Source organism: Mobula hypostoma, chromosome 7 (assembly GCF_963921235.1).
Source record: "Mobula hypostoma chromosome 7, sMobHyp1.1, whole genome shotgun sequence".
Classification (NCBI taxonomy): domain Eukaryota; kingdom Metazoa; phylum Chordata; class Chondrichthyes; order Myliobatiformes; family Myliobatidae; genus Mobula; species Mobula hypostoma.
In genome coordinates, this window is record NC_086103.1 from 67530042 (window position 1) to 67551093 (window position 21052).

At 44.0% G+C, this 21052-nt stretch overlaps 1 protein-coding gene across 1 annotated transcript in view; it reads left to right on the plus strand.

The window, feature by feature from the left end:
• The first annotated feature begins 15267 nt into the window (after positions 1–15267).
• Positions 15268–21052, plus strand: part of slu7 (SLU7 homolog, splicing factor) — a 45543-nt gene continuing 39758 nt past the window's right edge. Inside the window, exon 1 of the mRNA XM_063053568.1 lies at positions 15268–15350. The gene's annotated coding sequence lies outside the window, so the exon portion shown is untranslated. The remainder of the gene's footprint in view (positions 15351–21052) is intronic.

Below are 21052 nucleotides of genomic sequence, written 5' to 3' on the forward strand. Positions count from 1 at the left end.
GATACAGAGTTTTGAAGTGCTGCGATGTTTGAGATCTCACTACACGGAGTCATGGAAATTAACCACATAAATCCTGTACAAAGATCACAAGAATATATTTATTGGGTTTCCGATAAGGTGGGTTGCCTTGTGGGATGCCAGAAATAGGCCTTTATATCAAGAGTTTGTTTACCAAGGCTGTAGGACAATCGTGTTGAATGCCGAACTGAAAAGTAGAAACAGTATTCTGACGTGTGTCCTTGTTTTCTAGTTGTGTCCGGGCCAGGTAAATGACAGATGCTATGACATATGTCGTAGAGTGGTCCCTTTCGTAAGCATATTGGCCAGTGTCCAGTGTGGCAGGAATGGTTTTTGATATGCGTCATTACCAACCACTTCAAGCCAAGGTAGAGGATGCATATGGGGAGCACCGGATACAATAAATGACCCTAACAGACTTGCAGGTGAAGTGTCGCCTCGACCGGAAGGACTGCTTTGGGGCCCTGAATGGTGGCAAGAGAGAAGGTGCACATGCTTACAAGGGTAAGAGCCATGAGGTTTTCGGAACAGCGGGGAGCAACTGATTATTAACCCTCTCCAGAGATGCTGCCTGAGCTAACCGTGTTTCTCCTGCACTTTGTACGTGTTGCTCAGATCTCCAGCATCCTCCAGGATCTCTTGTGCTAATGGTGTGAGTGACAGCTGAAGATTGATTCTCTGCCTGGCACTTGAGACTCGCAGTGCTGCCTTCAGTGTTAGTATTGGGACTACTGTTATTCATTATTTGTGTAAATGATATGAACGCACGTGTCACAATGAGCAAGTTTGCTTTTGATATTAAGTTAGGGGGCCTTGTTGTTGGTGTAGCAGGTTGCAATAAAAATTGCAAAGAAATCTTGACCACTTAGGGAAATGGGCTGAGGAATGGCAAATGGATTGAGCTTGCAAAAGTGTGAGGTGACAGTCAAACCAGGTAGCACTTACAGAGTGAATGGCCGGGCACTGACGAGTGTTATGGGACACTTGATCCTGCGAGTACAAGTGCACAGCTCACTGACAGCAGCCACACAAGTGGACAGGATGGTGAAGACATCGGTCAAGGCACAGAGTTTAGGGTGGGGACATTACGTGGCAGTTAGTCAAGCCAGTGGTGAGAGCACACTTGAGTATCAGATACAGGTTGATCTTGTTACAGGAAAGGTATGGCCAAACTGGAGAGGGTGCAGAGAAACATGTGAGGATGCTACCTGGATCAGAGAGACTGGCCATGCTAACCTCTCAAAACAACCAAATCCTAATTCCCCGGAGCACGGGAGAATGAAGAGAGACCTTCAAAATCCAAAGTAAGTTTGTTATTAACACGTCCAACCCTGAGATTCATTTTCTTGCGGGCATACACAATAAATCCATAACGGAAAATTAACCATAATATAATCAATGAAAGACTGCACCAACTTGGGTGTTCGACCACTGTGCAAAAGACAACAAACTGTGCAAATGCAGAAAGAAAGGAATAAAAAATAATTAAGTAATAATTTTCAAGAACATGAGATGAAAAGTGCTTGAAAGTGAGTCCATTGGTTGGGGAAACATTTCAGTGATGGGGTAAGTGAAGTTGAGTGAAGTTATTCCCTATGGTTCAAGGACCTGATGGTTGAGGGGTAATAACTATTCCTGAACCTGGTGGGGTGAGGGCTGAGGCTCCTGCACCTTCTTCCTGATGGCAGCAGCAAGAAGAAAGTGTGGCCTGAGTGGTGGGGGTCCTTGAAGATGATGGATGCTGCTTTCCTGCGACAATGCTCCATGTAGATGTGCTCAAAGTGGAGAGGGCTTTACCCGTGATAGACTGGGCTGCATCTGCTGGTTTTTGTAGGATTCTCTATTCAAGGTCATTGGCAGTTCCTTGCAAGGCTGTGTTGCAGCCAGTCAATATTTTCTCCACCACTTGTCAAGGTTCTGGATGTCATGCCAAACCTACGCAAATTTCTAAGGAAGTAGAGGCACTGCCATGCTTTCTTAGTAATTGCACTTACATGCAGAGCCCAGGACGGTTCCTCCCAAATGATAACACAGAAGAATTTAAAATTTCTGACCATCTCCACCTCTGATCCTCTGATGAGGACTGTCTCATTGAACAGAAGACTGGTGTTTGGGGTTGAGTGGGATCTGGGATCAGCCATTACGGAATGGGTTGAGTGGAGAGCCAATGAGATGGCATCTGCTGTGGAACGTGTTGTGCCAGTAGGTAAATTGGAGGGGATCTAAGTTGCTAATCAGGCAGGAGCTGATATATTTCATCATCAACCTCTCAAAACACTTCATCACTGTGGATGTAAGCGCTACTGGATGGTAATCATTGAGGCAAGTTACCATGCTCTTCCTGGGCACCCAGTCTGCTTGAAGCAGGTGGGTACCTCAGACAGCCAAAGCGAAGAGGTTAAAGATCTCAGTGAACACTCCAGCCAGCTGATCAGCACAGGTCTTTAGTACTTGGCCGGTACCCCATCTGGGCCGGATGCTTTTCATGGGTTCACCCACCTGAAGGCAGCTCGCCCATTGGCCTCAGAGACTGAAATCACAAGATCATTGGAGGCTGTGGGAGTTCTTCCATGCTTTGATGATCAGAGTGAGTATAGAAGGAGCTCATCTGGAAGAAAAGCCTTATCGCCTATATTGCTTGATTCTTCATTATAAGAGGTTATGGTATTCTAACCCTGCCCACGACCGTCGAGCATCATTTGTTGATTACAGTTTAGTCTGGAATTGCCACTTTGCCCATGAGATGGCTTTCCAGAGATCATATCCGGACATCTTGAGACTTTCTTGATCACCAGACTGGAATGTCTCCGATCTGACCCTTAGCAGATCGCAGATCTCATGGTTCACCCAGACCTCCTAGCTGGAGAAGACTATGTGTCATTCTGAACTGTACGGACACAACTGATTTTAAAAATTTTTATTTATTCAGATCCATAGATGGGTCCTTGAACACAGCCCAGTCCACCAACTCAAAGCAATCCCGTAGCCGCTCGTCTACCTCCCGTGACTACCTCTTTGTTGTCCTAATTCCGATAATGATCACGGATGGGAACTCCCCAGGTAAATTGAATAGACGGCATTTGATCGTTAGATTTAAGAGATTTGAGTGAATTAAGAGTGAGAGTGAGCAGCCAGAAGTTGCAGTACCAATGACAGGAGTAGGAAGAGTGAAGAGACCCTGCAAGGTAAGTTCAGGGAGTTAGATGCTAAGCAAAAGGACAGGACCTCCAGGGCTGTGACCTCAGGGTCGCTACCTGTGACACATGCTAGTGAGGCTAGAATCAGGAAGATAATACAGATTAACATGTAACCAAGGAGATGGTGCAAGAGGGAGGGCTTCAGTTTTTTGGATCCTTGGGCTTTCTTCCAGGAAAGGTGGGGTCTGTACAAGTGGGACAGTTTGCACCTGAACTGGAGGGGGACTAATATCTTTTCATTAATGCATGGTGGTGGGGCGGGGTGCAGTTTAAACCAGAATTGCAAGAGCCAGGGCAGAAACTGGAATGACTGTGGGGGAAAAGATGTTGTTCCATACAGGGTCAGGACTCGAAAGGTTGAGCATATTCTGAGCTGAGCATACTTCAATGCAAGGAGAATTGCAGGAAAGGCGGATAAGCTTAGGGAATGGATCAGCAAGTGAAATTAAGACATTAGTGAGACTTAATCACAGGAGGGGCAGGACTGGCAGGTCAAGGTTCCAGGGTTCTGTTGGTTTAGACATGATAGAGCACAAGAGGATTAAAGTGGGAAGGGATGGTTTAACTGTCAGGGAAACTGTCACGGCTGTGTTCAGACAAGACAGACTGATGAGCTCATCAACTGAGACTATGTGGGTGGAACTGAGGAATAAGAAAGGTTTGACCACATTAATGGGATTATATTATAGACCACCCAATAGTCAGTGGGATTTAGAGAGGCAAATTTGTACAGAAATTGCAGACTGTGCAAGAAACAAAAGGTTGTAAGAGTGGGTGATTTTAACTTTGCACATATTGTTTGGGACTCCCATACTGTAAAAAAGGGCTGGATGGGATAAAGTTTGTCAAATGTGTTCAGGAAAGTTTCCTTAATCAATACAGAGGAGTCCCAACTAGAAGGAGTGTGATACAAGATCTCCTGTTAGGGAATGAGACAGGGTAGGTGACAGAAGTTTGTATAGGGATCATTTTGCATCTCGTGATCGTAATGCTAATACTTTCAATGTAATTATGGTAAAGGATAGGTCTGGTCCTTAGGTTGAGATTTTCAACTGGAGAAAGATCAATTTGATGGTACCAGAAAGAATCTGACAAGTGTGGATTGGGACAGGTTGTTTTCAGGCAAAGCTGTGCTTGGTAATTGTGACGCCTTCAGAAGAGAAATTTTGAGAGTACAGAGTTTGTATTTTCCTGTCAGAATAAAAGGCAAGGATAACAGGTTTAGGAATCCTTGGTTTACAAGAGGTATTGAGGGGTTTGTTAAGAAGAAGAAGGGACATTGCAGGTATAGGCAGGAAGAAACAAGTTAGGTCCTTGAGTATAGAAAATGCTGCGGACAGTCATGAAGGAAATCAGGAGGGCATGAGGCTGTTTAGCAATGTTCCACAAAGAGTATTGAGTTAATAAATAATCATTAGTTAGTTACTACTGTTATGCCGCTGGTGTTTACGACAGCAATGAAGGTCCTCCATCTCTGCCTGACCTTAGCCATCTTCCCTATTGTACCCCAAGTGTGGTTCGGGGTTCTCATTACTGCCTCAACAGTACGGCACCATGTTGGCTTCAGTCTCCCGTGTTTCCTCCGTCCTTCAGGACTGTCTTGATGATGGAGTTGGCCCCTCTTCTCATCACCTGCCCAACCCATCTCCAACATTGCCTCATGATGATTGTGGCCATGTCCTCTTGGTGACACTGAAGGAGTAGAGCATGGCTGGAGATCTTTCTTGGCCAGAAAATGCGGAGGATCTTCTGGAGGCTCGTGGTGTGGAATGACAACAACTTGGCAAGGTCATTCTCTGTCGTACCTTCCAAAAACCAATTTTGGTCTTGATCTTGGAGGAGTTCAGGGCTTTCTTCATCATGTCAGTAGCTTGCTCTTGGTTTTCAGTACTGTCAGTCATGCAAGTCCCAGATGGAGACTCAGGAATACCATCGTGCACAGATATAGAATTCTTCATTGCTGTTTTTCTGACCAGTCAGGATCGTTAACCCTGAGCTGAACCCCCAAACCTAGAAGACCAGTGGACCACTATTAGTCTGGCCTCTACCCTTTGACCTATTTGGAAAGGGTGACCCTACCAAGAGCCAAAGCTCAAGACCCTGACTCCAGCCAACGCAGCTCTCCGGGTCATTGAGGCACACAAGCCTCCAAACCCTACGACGAGGTTGTGGTCCTCGTGGAGGTTAATAAATAATTAGCGATAATGATTAAGGGGAAGATATTGGTCAAAAACTGGTGAGATTATCTGAGGACTTCAAAATACCACCTTTAAATCCTCCCCCCACTTGGGAGGGCAGATAGTGGTGGTGGGGATGGAGGGAGGGGGGGGTCAGGTAAAAGCATCTGAAATACAACACTCCTTCAGCATTGCACATGAGCTATTCTATATTTGGTCCCACTTTCCGTGGCTTCTCTCTAAATTAAAGCCAACTGTTTCAAACTGTCATCATTATTGAAACCTGGGACATTGGAGAACCTTCACTGAAAGTTGAACATTTGCAAGGTGCAATCCAATCACGGCACCATACAGTTCTAATTATTGTGTCTGAAATAATCAGAGCAGAAGACTGACGAGGGAATTCTGTATAACCTCGGGTTCTAATTTGCCTGTGTCTAAACACGTCCTGTAAAAATTCCCCAACATTTATTCCATTAATTATTGTTCAAGCATTCATACAATAAGCTGACACAGAATGACACTTCCATGAATTAGCATGAAAATAATGTGCCCCGAGAAGCATTTGGTAATATTTTCCTGTCTTGATACTAGAATAAAGAAGTGTTGCAGTCAATAGTTGAGAGTTCTTGGCTCAGTTTGAACTCCTCTGCTGAGACTTGCAATCAGGCACTGGTGGGTAACATTTATAGCTACAGCTTTCAAAGGCTGCTGTTACTTGAAGATCATTTTCATTGCAGAGGGATGTAAGAAATCACCTTTATTTTCACAAAGGACCTCTGGAATCTTGTTTTTGGGGTGATATCACAGGGAAAGACATGCCACGTTCTTGACACATTCATCAGGCTGATCAAAAAGTTTTCTGAATTTGACGTTATTGAACCAGCCAGCCATCCCGACACCAAACAAAAGCTCAATCGCAGCTACTTTCTTAGCAACACGCGCAAGATGCTGAAGGAACTCAGCAGGCCAGGCAGCATCCATGGAAAAGAGTAAACAGTCCGTGTTTCAGGCCTTTCATCAGGACTGGAAAGGAGGGGAGAAGTCAGAGTAAGAAGGTGGGAGGAGGGGAGGAAGAAGTGCAAGGTGGCAGGTGATAGGTGAGACCGGGAGAGGGGGAGGGGTGAAGCAAATGGGGAGTGGGGGAAGGGTGAAGTAAAGAGCTGGGAAGTTGATTGGTGAAAGAAATAAAGGGCTGGAGAAGGGAGAATCTGATAGGAGAGGACAGAAGACCATGGATGAAAGATTCGCAGTTCCTAGATCCTGGTTCTATTACCATTCATCTTAAACTGGTTTACTGTGGTTTTAGGCCCAAACATCAATAAAACAGAAGTTTTGTTTCATTTTCTACTCTATCACAACCCTTCATAATTTTGGGTAAATTGATTTTTTTTTAATATTCTCTGGTGCAAGGAGCACAATCTCTGCTTCTGCAAACATTCCAAATCTTGATAGACAGTAATTCCAACAGATTTCCCTGGGCCTGGAATGGGAAAGGAGGCAGTGAGGAGACATGAACACTGGCGACACAGGATCGGTGCAGAGGTGCAAGACGATGACAATGTCAGCACCTGGGGTATTCAGCTCAGCTGGGGCAATCGTCAGACAGGGACAGGAGCACAGTTGATGAAATGCAGTCAACAGCAGGTTTTACGGTTCAGTAATTAGTTCAGCGGGTGAATCAGCAGCTAGCAGGTTCATCGTCTCATGCCAAGCTGGGAGATCAGTGGTTACTGGGTTGGGAGATTGAAGGGCGTAGGATTGCTTGGGATGGTGAGACATCTCTGCTGGAGACCCAGCTCAGTAAGTTACTTAAAGGGATGCACCAGTCTGAAGATTACAATGCTAGACAGGGACCTGCTCCTTCTCATCGCCTTTAATGCTGCAGATGCACTGAAAGCCCATTGTGAATGTCCTATGTCAAAAACCGCCTATCCAACGCAGTTGTAAATTGTCGCCACATTCATTAGACAGGGAATAATGCAAACACCACTGCAATGTTTAGGCAGGCTGCAGATAGGTGCTGTGAATCAGATGCACAGTGTGTGCCTGAAGGAAGATTGCGTACTTTTTGATCTATGCAGTAAATATGATAAACACTCAGTGATCATCTCATTAGACACCTCCTGTACCTAATAAAGTGGCCACTGATTGTATTATGCTCATGGTCTTCTGCTGCTGTTACCCAACCACTTCAAGGTTTGATGTGTTGTGTGTTCAGAGGTGCTTTACTGCACAGCACGTTGTAACACATAGTTATTTGAGTTACTGTTGCCTTCCTGTCAGTTTGAACCAGTCTGGCCATTCTCCTCTCACCTCTCTCATTAACAAAGCATTTTCACCCACAGAACTGCCACTCAATGACGTCATTTTGTTTCTTGCACCGTCCTCTGTAAACTCTAGAGACTGTTGTGTGTGAAAACACAAAAGGGATCAACAGCCCAGACCACATTGTCTGGCACCAGCGGTCATTTCATGGCCAAAGTCACTTAGCATATACTTCTTGCCCATTATGATATTTGGTCTGAACAACAACTGAACCTCCTGACCATGTCTGCATGTTTTCATGCATTGAGTTGCTGAAACAGGATTGGCTGATTAGATATTTGCATTAATGAGCAGGTGTACAGGTGTCCCTAATAACGAGACCACTGACCGTGTTATCATACGTTGGATTGCGTTGCAAAGAAAATCATGCCTTCACAGTACAACTTACAATGCTTCAATATCTCAGTCATACTTTCAGTTTACGGGACATGACATGAGGGAGGAGATGAAAGGCAGAGGAAGTTCTATTGATATCAATGGATCTGGGCTTGAGAGGGTGAACAGCTTTAAGTTCCTCAGCAAAAACATCACTGAGGACCTCACGTGGTCTGTACATACCGGCTGTGTGTGAAAAAGGCAAAACTGCACCTCTTTCACCTGACGGTTGAAGAAGTTTGGTATGGGCCCCCAGATCCTTAGAACTTTCTGCAGGGGCACAATTGAGAGCATCCTGACTGGCTACATCACTGCCTGGTATGGGAACAGTACTTCCCTCAATCGTAGGACTCTGCGGAGAGTAGTGCGGACAGCCCAGGCCATCTGTAGATGTGAACCTCCCGTGATTCAGGACATTTACAAAGACAGGTGTGTAAAAAGGGCCTGAAGGATCATTGGGGACCCGAGTCACCCCAACCACAAACCGTTTCAGCTGCTACCATCCAGGAAACGGTACCGCAGCATAAAAGCCAGGACCAACAGGCTCTGGGACAGCTTCTTCCACCAGGTCATCAGACTGATTAATTCATGCTGACACAATTATATTTCTATGTTATATTGACTGTCCTGTAGTACATACTATTTATTATAAATTACTATAAGCCGCACATTGCACATTTAGACGGAGACATAACGTAAAGATTTTTACCCCTCATGTATATGAAGGATGTAAGTAATAAAGTCAATTCAATTTCCATTTCAAACTCATCCTGTAGAGGGAGTATGTCAGTATAACAATGGTGCCCTCCACCACCACCTCCCATCGCACAAGAAAATAGCCTATCAAACACACAAAATGATGGAGGCATTCAGCAAGTCAGGCCGTGTCAATGGAGGGAAATAAACTGCTGAAGTTTCAGCCTGAGATCTCTCGCCAGGACTGGAAAGGAAGAGAAGCCGGACTGGGAGGGAGAGGAGCACGAGCTGGTGGGTGATTGATGAATCCATGTAAGGGGGGTAAGGCATGAGAGTAGGGGAGGAGGTGTACAAAGGGAATAATGTGAGCAGCTGGGGATGACAGGTGGGGGAGTGAAGGGCCAAAGATGGAAGAATCTGGTAGGAGAGGGCAGTAGACCATGGGTGAGAGGATGGTCGGGAACCAAAGGGAGTAAGGTGATATTGATGAGAGTGGAGTAGGGGAATGAGAACGGGGAACAGGGCCACAGGGATAAGGGAAAGTGGGGGGGGGGTGGGGGGAAGAACTGGAAGGGAGTGGTTACCATGCGTTAGAGAAATGGATTTTGACACTGTCAACCTGGAGACTATCGAGATGGAATAGGAGGTGTTTTTCATTCAGTCTGCATCTGGATTCAACTTAGCAGCAGGGCTGTATTAACCTAGTAGCAAAAGTAGCATATGCTACAGGCCCTGCACTAAATGCTTGCAAGCTGCAGTCTGGTGAAATCGGCATCTCACCGTATTCTCACGATGATCTGGCAACGCTGTTGTTTTCATGTCGGGGGAGCTGCATGGTATGTGTGTGCAGGCGTGCGTTGGCTCCTTGCTGCGTCGTGGTGACCTTTGCGCTATCTCCCACACTCCTTAGCCGCTGCAGTGTGCGCTGCTGACTTTAACTGTGCGCTATGTTTTGCCGTCTGGACCAGTTGAAAGATTTGTGAAGTTTTGGATATGGAAGGTCATAGTGCTGAACAGCTCACTCAAAGTTTACTTGACTTTTTAAAGGAAAATGATATTGATATAAAAGACTGCCGTGGTCAAAGTTATGACGATACCAGCAACGTGAGTGGCAAGTATAGTGACTTACAAGCACGAATTAAAGAGCTGAATGAGTTTGCGGATTACATTCCATGTTTTGCACATTCACTAAATTTGGATGGAAAATGTTGTCAAGAAGAATTAGTTTTCTTTCAATTTGTAGAAAGCCTGTACACATTTTTTTCTGCTTCTACTTATCAGTAGGATTTCCTTTCTGCTGCATTATCTGATGGTGGTGATCATTTGCCCATTGTGAAAGGAATGTCAGATACTAGGTGGTCAGCTTGTGCAGATGCAACAAAAGCACTTTTACACAGCTCTTCTGCAATAAAGCAAGTCTTGGATGACATTTCAAAGAACAATGATCAGAAGGCAGAGTGTTGACAACAGGCTCATAGACTACTTTCAACCACGATGAAGTTGGAAACAGGAATAATGGGCATATTGTGGGATCAAGTGTTACAGCGTTTTCAAATGACCAGTGCTTCTTTGCAATCTTCTGGCCAAGACTTGAACACAGCTTGTGCACTCTAGGAATCCTTGCATGGATATATTCAAGCTATGTGGTCTACTTTTTCAGACATTGAGCAAAAAGCCAAGGATCTGACTAAGTGTGAAGATCATCAACAGCAAACTCGAAGACAACACAAGCAAAATCGTGCGTATGATGATTTCAGTGATTCCAGCACTCTTGATCCACTTGTTGAATCTCAAACGCCTTCTCAGAAGTTTAAAAGCCAAACATTTCTTGCCATTATTGACAGCTTGCTTTCTGCCCTGTCAAAAAGGCAGAAAGCTTATCTAAAGGTGAGTGGTGTTTTTGGATTCCTTCATCAGTTACAGTCGTTTACACTCGAAGAGATTGTAAAGAGATCATCAAATCTTATTAAATCATATCCGGAAGATCTGGAAGAAAGTCTTGATGAAGAATTTGCGCAGTTTACTGAACTGTTGAAAACTGATCTTGCTTCTCATATTGGCGCCAAACAAGACCTTGTAGAGTTACAGCTGTACCGTTTGATAACTGACAACTCTTTGGAGTCATGTTTTCCAAATGTAGAAAATGCCTTGCGCATCTATTTGTCACTCATGGTTACCAACTGCATTGGAGAACGCTCATTTTCAAAACTGAAAAGGATTAAAAATAAACTAAGGAGCACCATGGGTCAAAATAGATCGAACAATCTCACTGTAATGAGCATTGAACATGAACTTCTGCGTGAAATAGACATTTCCAGTATCATCAACAAATTTGCTCATGCTAAATCTAGAAAATGTAACTTTTAAATTGTAGTTTTGTTACTTCTGACATTTGAAATTGATACCTACATGTAAGTAATACTATGACTGAAGTGTCAGACATTTGTCGTATTATCTGGCTGTATAGCAAATGAAAAAATTGAATTACTTCACTATGCAAGTAAATAATTTATGTTTTATTACATATGTGCATTTTTAAAATTTAGGGCCCCTTTATAACATATGCTACAGGCCCCGCACTAGCTTAATCCGGCCCTGTTTAGCAGTGGAGGAGATAGACAGGTCAGTGTGTAAATGAGAAGAGGAATTAACTAATCTGGCCACTAGGAGATCCTTGCTCTTGAAGCTGCTTGACAAAGCTGTCCTTCAGTCTGTGTCAGATCTCACCGATGTGGAGGAGGCCATGCCGGCAGTGTCAGATACGATAAACAACACTGATGGATTTTCATACAAAGCGTTGCCTCTCCTGGAAGGTCTGTTTAGGGCCCCTGAACGGCGGTGAGGGAGAAGGTGTAGGGACAGGTGTAACACTTAGATAGTTGCAGGCTACATGCCAGGAGGATGATCTGTGGAGAGGGACAAGTGGGCAAGGGCGTTGAGGAGTGATCCCTGCAGAAGATGAAGAGGGGAGGAAAAGACGTGCTTAGTGGAGGTGTTGGATGTGGAAACCAGTTGGTTAGTAGATAGTAAATACCTTTCACCCATTGCCCTGCTCCCTCGTCCTAATCAATCCCACTAGTACAGTGCTGCTGACACCAGAACACATTCTGTTTCAGAAGTATTTGCAACTACTGTGGTCATACATGTTCCTGACAAAGCCAAAGCAGTTAGCAGCAGTTGGCATTACCTACTCCATGTAAAGGACAGACCTGCCCGGGTATACAGTATTCTGCTTTGGGTATTTCAGAGGTGAATTTTAAATAACTCTACCTACTGAATCTACCAAGCAGCACCCACCATCAAAGACCCCCACCGTCGAGGCCATGCCCTCTTCTCACCGCCATGAGGGCAGAGAAGGTACAGAAACCTTAGGTTTCACACCACTGGGTTCAGAAACAGTTATTACCCCACAACCACCAGGTTCCTGAATAGGCGTGGATAAATTCACTCACCGTTACTCCACACTGATTTACGACCTACAGACTCACTTTCAAGGACTCTTTACAACTCACGTTCTCAGTTAATTTCACTTCCATTTCCCTCTTTTGCACATTACTCTTCGTCAGTTTCTGTTTACGTATAGTCGTTCACAGAATTCTATTGTACTTCTTTTTCCTGTGAATGCCTGCAAGAAAGTTTATCTCAAGGTTGTACATGGTAACATACATATCCTTTGATAATAAATTTACTTTAAATCGCAGAGAGCATAGGGACACCGGGTGATGGGCTCAGAGGATAAGAGGGTGAAACCTACCAAATATTAATAGGCCCAGATGGTGTGAATGTGAGCAGGATTTTTCCCATCGTGGGAGAACATTGGTCACAGCCTCAGAATAGAAGGATGTCCTTTTAGAACAGAGACAAGGAAGAATTTCTTTCGCCTGAAGGTAGTGGCTTTGTGGAATTCATTGCCACAGATGGCTATGGAATCCAAGTCATTGGGTATATTTAAAGTGGAGGTTGATAGGCACTAAGTTAGTAAAGGCATCAAAGGTTATGGAGGGGAAAGCTAGGAGAATGGGGCTGAGGGAAAATAAATCAGCCATGATCGAGGATAAGAATAGAGTCAATGGGCCGAATGGCTTATAGTCATATAAACAGGAATCCACTTTTGAGATCTGGATGACAGTGTGACCGGTACTTTAAAGGAAGGAGCTGTCCAAATTTAATCTTCTCCGATTGTTAGAGAGGGGTACGAGCCACGTGCATGGAAAGTGGATCTCGCTACCCATTCACAAATAATCAGAGATCAACGTGAAACATGGTGGATCTGCGCGGGGTGAAAGTTAATGACAGAAAAGGACTCAGTGGTGCGAGTAACAGAAGACGAGGTTGGTAAAAGTGCAGTGCACATCCCCAGTCTAGCTGAAATACATAATTCATGTCCTGCATGCGGAGTTGACAGCTCCACCAGAATGAATTATGCGAGCCGTGAGCGTTTGGGGGGAATCAAACAGCTGTGGGCTCATTCCGAAGAACAACTGGTGCGAGTTGCAGCCATAGCAACCCCTGCTCAATAGCTCAAGCTGAGCTTTCTAGTGTCACTAGCAACGTACTCATGGTCTGCAAATGGGTTAAAATAGGTATGACTCTCTCGCACAACTACCAACCCGAAAAACATCCAGTGTAAGGAAATGCTGACAAAAACTTAACAATTCTGATTACATCAGAATTATAATTAATGTCAAACTAAAATTGGGGTTTGTTTTATTTCAATGAAAACAAAGCCTTCATGCTATCTGCTAGAACGTAAATGGATACAATGCATTATTCTTTGTATGAAGGGGAAGAAATTAGTTATATTCCTCATAGTAACAACTCAGAACAGCGATGGACTGAGAGACTGGTCAGATTATTTTGTGGAGTTTGAAGGATAAATGTGGGATAGGAAGCCAGAGGGGGAAAAAAATTCTGATTTGAACTGTTCAAAATAACTTTTACAATCTACTGAAACAGGCAGATAGGACTTCTGCATCACATATTGCGTGAAAGATGACACTTGTATTGACAGAACATCATTGAACAATTGTTTCTAAACTGAAACTCATTTTCTATTTCTTATAACCGAGAAGACAAACTTGAAACCTAACAGACTTGATAGAAATACCCCCGTGATCACTTTACGATTTAAAAAAAATCTTGCTATGCACTGTTCAGTTCCATTGGAGTCCACTTCATTTCAATAGAATGGGCAGTGTAAAACATTTTCTTCAGGTGAACGTCTTGCATTAAGTTCATATGGGAAAGGCTAATATTAATTGCCTAAGATTTATTCAAATTTATCTGAAATCTTCACATTAGTAAAAAAATAGAAATGTGTTAGAAAAAGATCTTGTAGCTTCTTCACATTGACAACATTTATATGCTGAACAAATATGTATCCAATCTGCTGCCTCTACAAATCTAATGTTTTGTTTACAATAATGATATATTTGCAACAACCATTATCAAAAATTATGAAACTACATGTGGTACATGCATATTTCTTAATGACTCCAATATTGCCAATGCCTTTTCACCCGGGTTTTGTGGAATTTGAGCAAGTAAGCAGTTCACCTTACAGTTCACATCTTTTGGTGTTTTTCCACCTCCTAGCCTCAACAAATGTGTTCATGAGGGGATGTATTTCCATAGACGCTGGTACTTTGTTCAAGTAGTCATTCTGCTTCTGTGATTCACAATAGTGGATGTGGCAGGCTGTTCAGTTGTGAGAATCAGTGTCAGATTCATTCCTAATACTGTTTATACTCAGTGCACTGTGTTTTCAACATGTCCAATGGACACCCATCAGAAACTTTTTATTTCCTTATTTCAATATTTTCAGGGGAGGACATAGCATCCCGCTTGGTCCCACTCCTTTTCCTCTTTAAGACTAGCTGCTCCTTAATTACCGACCAAGAGTAAAGTTTAAAATATTCTACATCCGTATGGCTCATTTCAAAATCCCATTGTTCATTACAAATGCTATTACGGAGAGAAGCTTGAAGTGCAGAATTTTAAATCTCAATCACAGCAAGTCCTTTGACAGCGTAATCATTTCATCTAACATTAAAATTATTAGGAAGACTCCCTGCGGCTTTCTAATTTTCACTCATAATAAGCCAGGAACCACAGTGATGCAGATTTTATCTAAAGTGGAAACTAATTTTCCTAAACAAAAGTATTACAAAGTTGCTTGTTACAAACAGGGCTTCGGTTTGATGAGAATCGTACACAATGAGGACAATTTTCTTAAAATCGTTTGCTTTTGTGAGATTTAAATGAATAGGACGGTTAGTCTTAAAGTGAACAACTGTGACCTCCTACGATAATGTCTTTCTTTATATCATAATTTGCAAAGTAAGTTTGAAACGATGAATGACTAATTCTAACAAATAAGCCAGTGCGTTGCAGCGCCGTCAGTGTAGCCTCGTTGTGGATTCGAGATGGCGGCCGTGGGCACGGTCTATCTCTTCGGTGTGACGACAGCGAAGAGCGCCGGAAGTGCGACACAGGGCCTGTTGTTGTCGTCGGCAGTGGCCTGAATCCTGCTCGGGCGCCGGGACGAGAGGGTGCTGATGTAAGTAAAGTTCGCGAGTGATCGGCAGCGGCGGCAGGTTTCAGGTTGCACCTACTCGGCCTTAGTGCGGCGGTGATGTCGATATCGTGGGAAGAGCAGGCACCGTCATTTTGGTTTAACTCTCCTACCGTTGACGCTACCCACACTCTCCTCAGAAATCTACCCATGGTTAATGGTCCTAAACTCCAGTGCGAGCTAGTGGGCACCCGATGATTCTCTAAATGTGTTGGGAGAGGAAGGAAAGGGGAAAAGGGTGCTGTTAATGTCCCTTCTGTAGCCAGCTACTGTTTATAATTGCCAGGACAGTAAATATTGCAACCCTTATTGTCCAGGAGACGGTCAATGTCTGTTGTACGTCCTCTAATCTTATTATAGAGGACACCCTGTATCCGACTGGAAGTGTTTCGATTTTTTTGGATTTTGGAATAATTGCAGCTATATAATAGGATACCTTGGGGATCGGACCTAAGTCTAAACACAAAATTCATTTCCCTTACATGTACAGTTTATACATATACCCTGAAGCTAGTTCTATGTAATATTTTTAATAATTTTGTGCATGAAAATATAACGTACAAATGGAACCATCAGAAAGGTGAGCTGTTAGCACTTCGGCTGCCGAGGTGGACAGTCATTGGTTGTTTGGCATCTCCATCATTTCTGACTGGTTTTATGTTCTACTGGTCAACAATCTTTCTCTTACACTTGTACGTCACACATATGTACTTAACAGTAAACATGTTACATACCGAAAAAGGATCTCGTGCTTTCCCAGCATAAATGACGAATAAATCCTTCTCGGGCTTCCAGCCGGAGACAGGTATTGATTATAACCGACATTTTGATGACCGACTCTGCCACCTGCATCAGGGATACAACAACTTTTCAGAGACGATCTTCATAGTGTGGCCTCATGGACTCTGGGCACTCCAACAGTTCCACGACCATCTGAACAATATACATCGAAACATTCAATTTATGATGGAGATGGAGAACGGTGGTTCCTCTCATTCCGAGACGTTCTAATACAACAGAAACCGGACGGTAGCCTCGGACATGATAAATATCGGAAACTCACTCACATGGACTTATACCTCAAGAATAACAGCCACCATCACACCTCCCAATGTAGAGCAATTCTTTCTACTTTGAATAACTGTGCAAAAACTATTTTGGACCTGGAGAGTCTCCCTGAGGAAATAAGACGATTACGCATGATGTTCCTACAGAATGGCACAAGGTGAAGGAAATCAATTGGGCTCTTAAAAGGGCCGACGGAAAAACCAGGAAACCTGACAATGAGGAAGAACCCGTCACTACCGCCTGTCTTCCCTGTATTTCCACAGCTTCTGAAAGGATCATCAAGATCCTGAAGAAATACCAATTAATACCATCCACAAACCTGTAAGGAAGCTCAAATCACAGCTTATGCGGGTGAAAGATGATCTGGGACTCCAGTCAGCTGACGTTTACAGGATTCCCTGTGAATGCAGAGCCACGTGTATCAACCAGCCAGGACGCACGATGAAAACCTGCATCAAGAAGCACAGGAGGCATATCCGTTTGGATTATCTGGAGAAATCAGCAGTAGCAGAAAATCGCATTTGCAATGGCCATAAGATTGACTTCGGCAGTGTGAAACTACTGTGCCGTGCCAATGGATTTTTGGACCGCCAGTGAAAGAAGCCATTGAAATTAAACTAGAGATAAAGAATTTTAACAAAGACGAAGGTCTCATTTTAAGTCACAACTGGAATTGGAAACAAGGTGGGAGAGTGGAAACCTGATTGGATGAGGATTAACCGATCAGGAGATACGGATGATGGGGTTATAAATACCACTGGACTGGACATGCCCAGGTGTCATCCCTGATGAAGATGGCAGAGTTTGTCATCGAAACGTCGGTTATAATCGGTACCTGTACCCAACTGGAAGCCCCAGAAGAGTTTATTCGTCTTATTACATACCATTAATATAAGGAAAATGCAATGTGTGCAGGGTAACAAAAGCAGCACAGCAGCATCGGGAGAATACCTGTACCAGCTGTTGAACAACAATGGCAGGCTTTCAGTCTCCACCTACAATGCCCTCTTTTGATTACGAGGTTACAGTATACTGTGTTGTTTTTCTTTTAGCTTTTACGTAAGGTATCAAAACAAAAGATTGAATTTAATTACAAGTGAATGTAATGAAAACTGTGAAAAGAGTCAGCATTTTATTTTGAACGCAATGATGATGCCGATCGTGTTACACTCGGTGCAGATTCCCTGCAGTGTGCACGAGCCACTGGTACAAAATCTTTGTGAAATAATTCAGAAAAGATCTCCTTGGCAATCCGTGTCCTTTTGTTAGCATAATGATGGACTGGTAAGGTCTTCACTCCTTTAAAACAGCAAGGACGTGCGCTTTTGCCTACCACAGCAAGTTTACACTGATGCATGTCAGTTGCATTAGCACATCCCAGTACAGTTGTTCTGACCTTGTCATCCTTCATTCCTGTAGAAGTTTTCTCATCAACTATAGTCAGTGTCTTCCTGGGGCAATAACGCCAGAGCAGTGATGTGGGTAGACTTGCTCTGGTCCGAGGTTTTCATCAGTGACGATCTTGGCAAACTCATCAATAAATTTCCCTGCTGCCTTGTGATCAGCAGATGCTTTAGCACCACAAGTCTTTAAAAATTTAATGCCGTGTCTTTTCTTAAATTTCTGCAACCAGCCTGCTGAATATTCACAATTGACTTCAAATTTTGTGTTGGTCGTGATCGACCTTTGCTTGTTTCATGATCAGTATACTGTTAAGTAGCATATGTTCACTCCACTGACGAGTCCACTCTTTCAATACATGAGAGAATTTTTTTTTTGCTTTATGTGGTGTTTTTTCATTTTTCATTAACTTCTGTTCGTTACTTTCTTGTTGTTCTTCTGTTTCTTCAGGTTGTAGATGGTGATCGTTCCTACATCATACTCTTCTGTCAGATGCTTCACACTTCCACTGCTGTCATGTTTTTCTAACAACTTGACACTCTAATAATCAGAAATGCTTCCTCTTTTTCTTCTCACCATTACCAGGGGTAGCTGCAGATCTTTTTGATATTTTCAGCAATATCTCCACAGTACAGAGCAGAGAGTAAGCACAAGACACATGGTAATCACCGTGAGTAATGCACAAAGGTCTGACTATGACTGCTGAGAAACTGGCACCAACAGGGCCCCACTCAGGCTGTGTGAGGTCACTGCTCAGAACTTTTTATCGTGTTCCTCACCTGGGAACCTTCCCAGCACATTGTGGAATTTCCCATTTGTGGCATCATGTCAGCACTTTAAAAAATTTAGGATTTCAGATAGGGGATGCTCAACCTGTGATATACTGTAGGCAGATTTCTCCAGACAGAGCACGTATTATCCCTGAATGTGTTGGGGGGCGGGGGCGGGTGGTAGCAGGGAATCAGTTAATAAGACATAAAGCCATTTGTCCCATGGATGCTCCATTCTAGAGTAACACGCATACAATGCTGTAGGAACTCAGCAGGTCAGGCAGCATCAATGGAGAGGAATAAAGAGCTGACGTTTCGGTCCGAGGCCCTTCACCAGGACAGGAATGGAAGGGGGAAGAAGGGGGAGGGGAAGGAGTACGTTAGAAAGTAGTAGGTGAAACCAGGTGAGGGGAAGGAAGGTAGGTGAGGGAGAGGGTTGAAGTGGGAAGCTGGGAGATGACAGGTGGAAGAGGTGGCGGATTGAAGCCGAAGTAGTCTGATGGGAGAGGAGAGTGGGCCAGAAGGAGGTGATAAGCAGGTGAGGAATGAGAAGGGGTAAGAGGGGAGCCACAGCAGGAAATAGAAAAAAGAAAGGAGGGGGTGGGGAGAGAGAAATTACTAGAAGTTAGAGAAATTGATGTTCCTGCTGTCAGCTTGGAGGCTACCTAGAACCAGGCTCTTGAACCAGTGGGGATAACTTCACTTGCCCCTTCACCAAACTGTTCCCACAATCACTTTCAATGATTCTTCATCTCATGTTCTTCAGACCAAGACTTCTAGGAACCTAAAGCTCTCAACCTCAGTGCTGTTGATGAAGAGAGAAACAAGTGCCTTACCTCCATTCCTGATGTCAATGACCATCTCTTTTGTTGACATTGAGGGAAAGGTTGTCATGATACTGTGTCACTAAGCTCTCTATTCCTTCCTGTACTCCGACTTCTTGTTATTTGAAATGCGACCCACCACGGTGGTAGCATCTGCAGACTTGTAGGTGGGCTTAGAGCACAATCTGACCATGCAGCCATGAGTGTAAAGGGAGTACTGTAGGGGTCTGAGGATGAATCCTTGTGGAGCACCAGTATTGAGAATAATCATGGGGAGGAGGGTTGGTGTCTTTCCTTACTGATTGTGGTCCATTGGGAAGGAATCGTGGGGTCCATTTGCAGAGAGAGATGTTAACTCCCATGTCTTGGAGTTTTTGTTGAGTTTGCTTGGAATTATAGTATTGAAGGTGGAACTGCAGTCAATAAACAACAGTCTAAAGTAGTAGTGTTTACTGTCTTGATGCTCCAGAGGCGAGTGTAGGGTTGGGAACTTGGCGTCTACAATATAGACCTGTTTCGGCAGTAGACGAAATGGAGTGGGTCGAGGCTGTCTAAGCGGCCAGGGTTAATGCATGCCATGACCAGCCTCGCAAAGTACTTCACGATGGAGCCTCTGAACGGTAGTCGTTTGGCACAATACCTTGTCTTTTCTTAGGTACTGAGATGATGGTGTTTTTCGTAAAGCAGGTGGGAACGTAGGACTGAAGCAGGGAGAGGTTAAGGATATCTGAAAATACTGCTGTGAGCTGATCTGTGTCTGATCGATGGACGTGGCCATCCGGGCCTGAGTCCTTCTGCAGTTTCACGCTCCTGTGGACTGATCTTGCATCTGCAGTGGTGATTGTGGGACTGAGTGCATTGGGGGCTGCTGACATACAAATCCCTTCTGTTCAAAATGACCATAGAATGCATTACATTCATTGGGAAAGGGTTTGTTTATGGTAGAGATGCTACCTGACTTAGTTCTGTAGCCCCTTATAGCATGTAAGCCCTGCCACTAACGATGGCTGTCTGAGACTCAGCTTTGGAATGGTGGATTGTCTTTTGGCATAGTTGATAGTTTTATAGAAGTCATTTCATGAGTTGTAGACAGTTGGTGTTACTTGATTTGTATGCTACATTCCTGGACTTCAGTCGAGAGTGGAGCTCCTCGTCCTTCCAAGACTTCTTGGTTTGGGAACACACGGATTCTCCTCTGTGGTACGCAGTCCTCAACACGTCTGCTGATAAAATCCAGGGTGGTGGTGACATACTCATCGTACTCATCGAGGCCAGCAGCTGAGTCTCTGAACGTGGACCAGTCTGCCCACTCTGAGCTGTCATGTAGAAGCTCACCTATTTCCTCAAAGCTGCATTGTGTGGCTTCCTGGACTGGATCCTCCTGCTTCAGCTTCTGTTTTTTTATGCAGGGAGAAGGAGCACAACCTAGTAGTCTGTTTGCAAATTCACAAATGTCACTCCACTCTTCAATAAGGCCAAAAAAACAGGAAATTATAGCCCAGATAGCCTGACTTCAGTAGCTGGGAAGACGTTTGAACCCATTATTAAGGATGACGTTTCATGGTACTTGCAGACATGTGATAACATAGGCCAAAGTCAGCATGGTTTCTTCAAGGGTAAATCT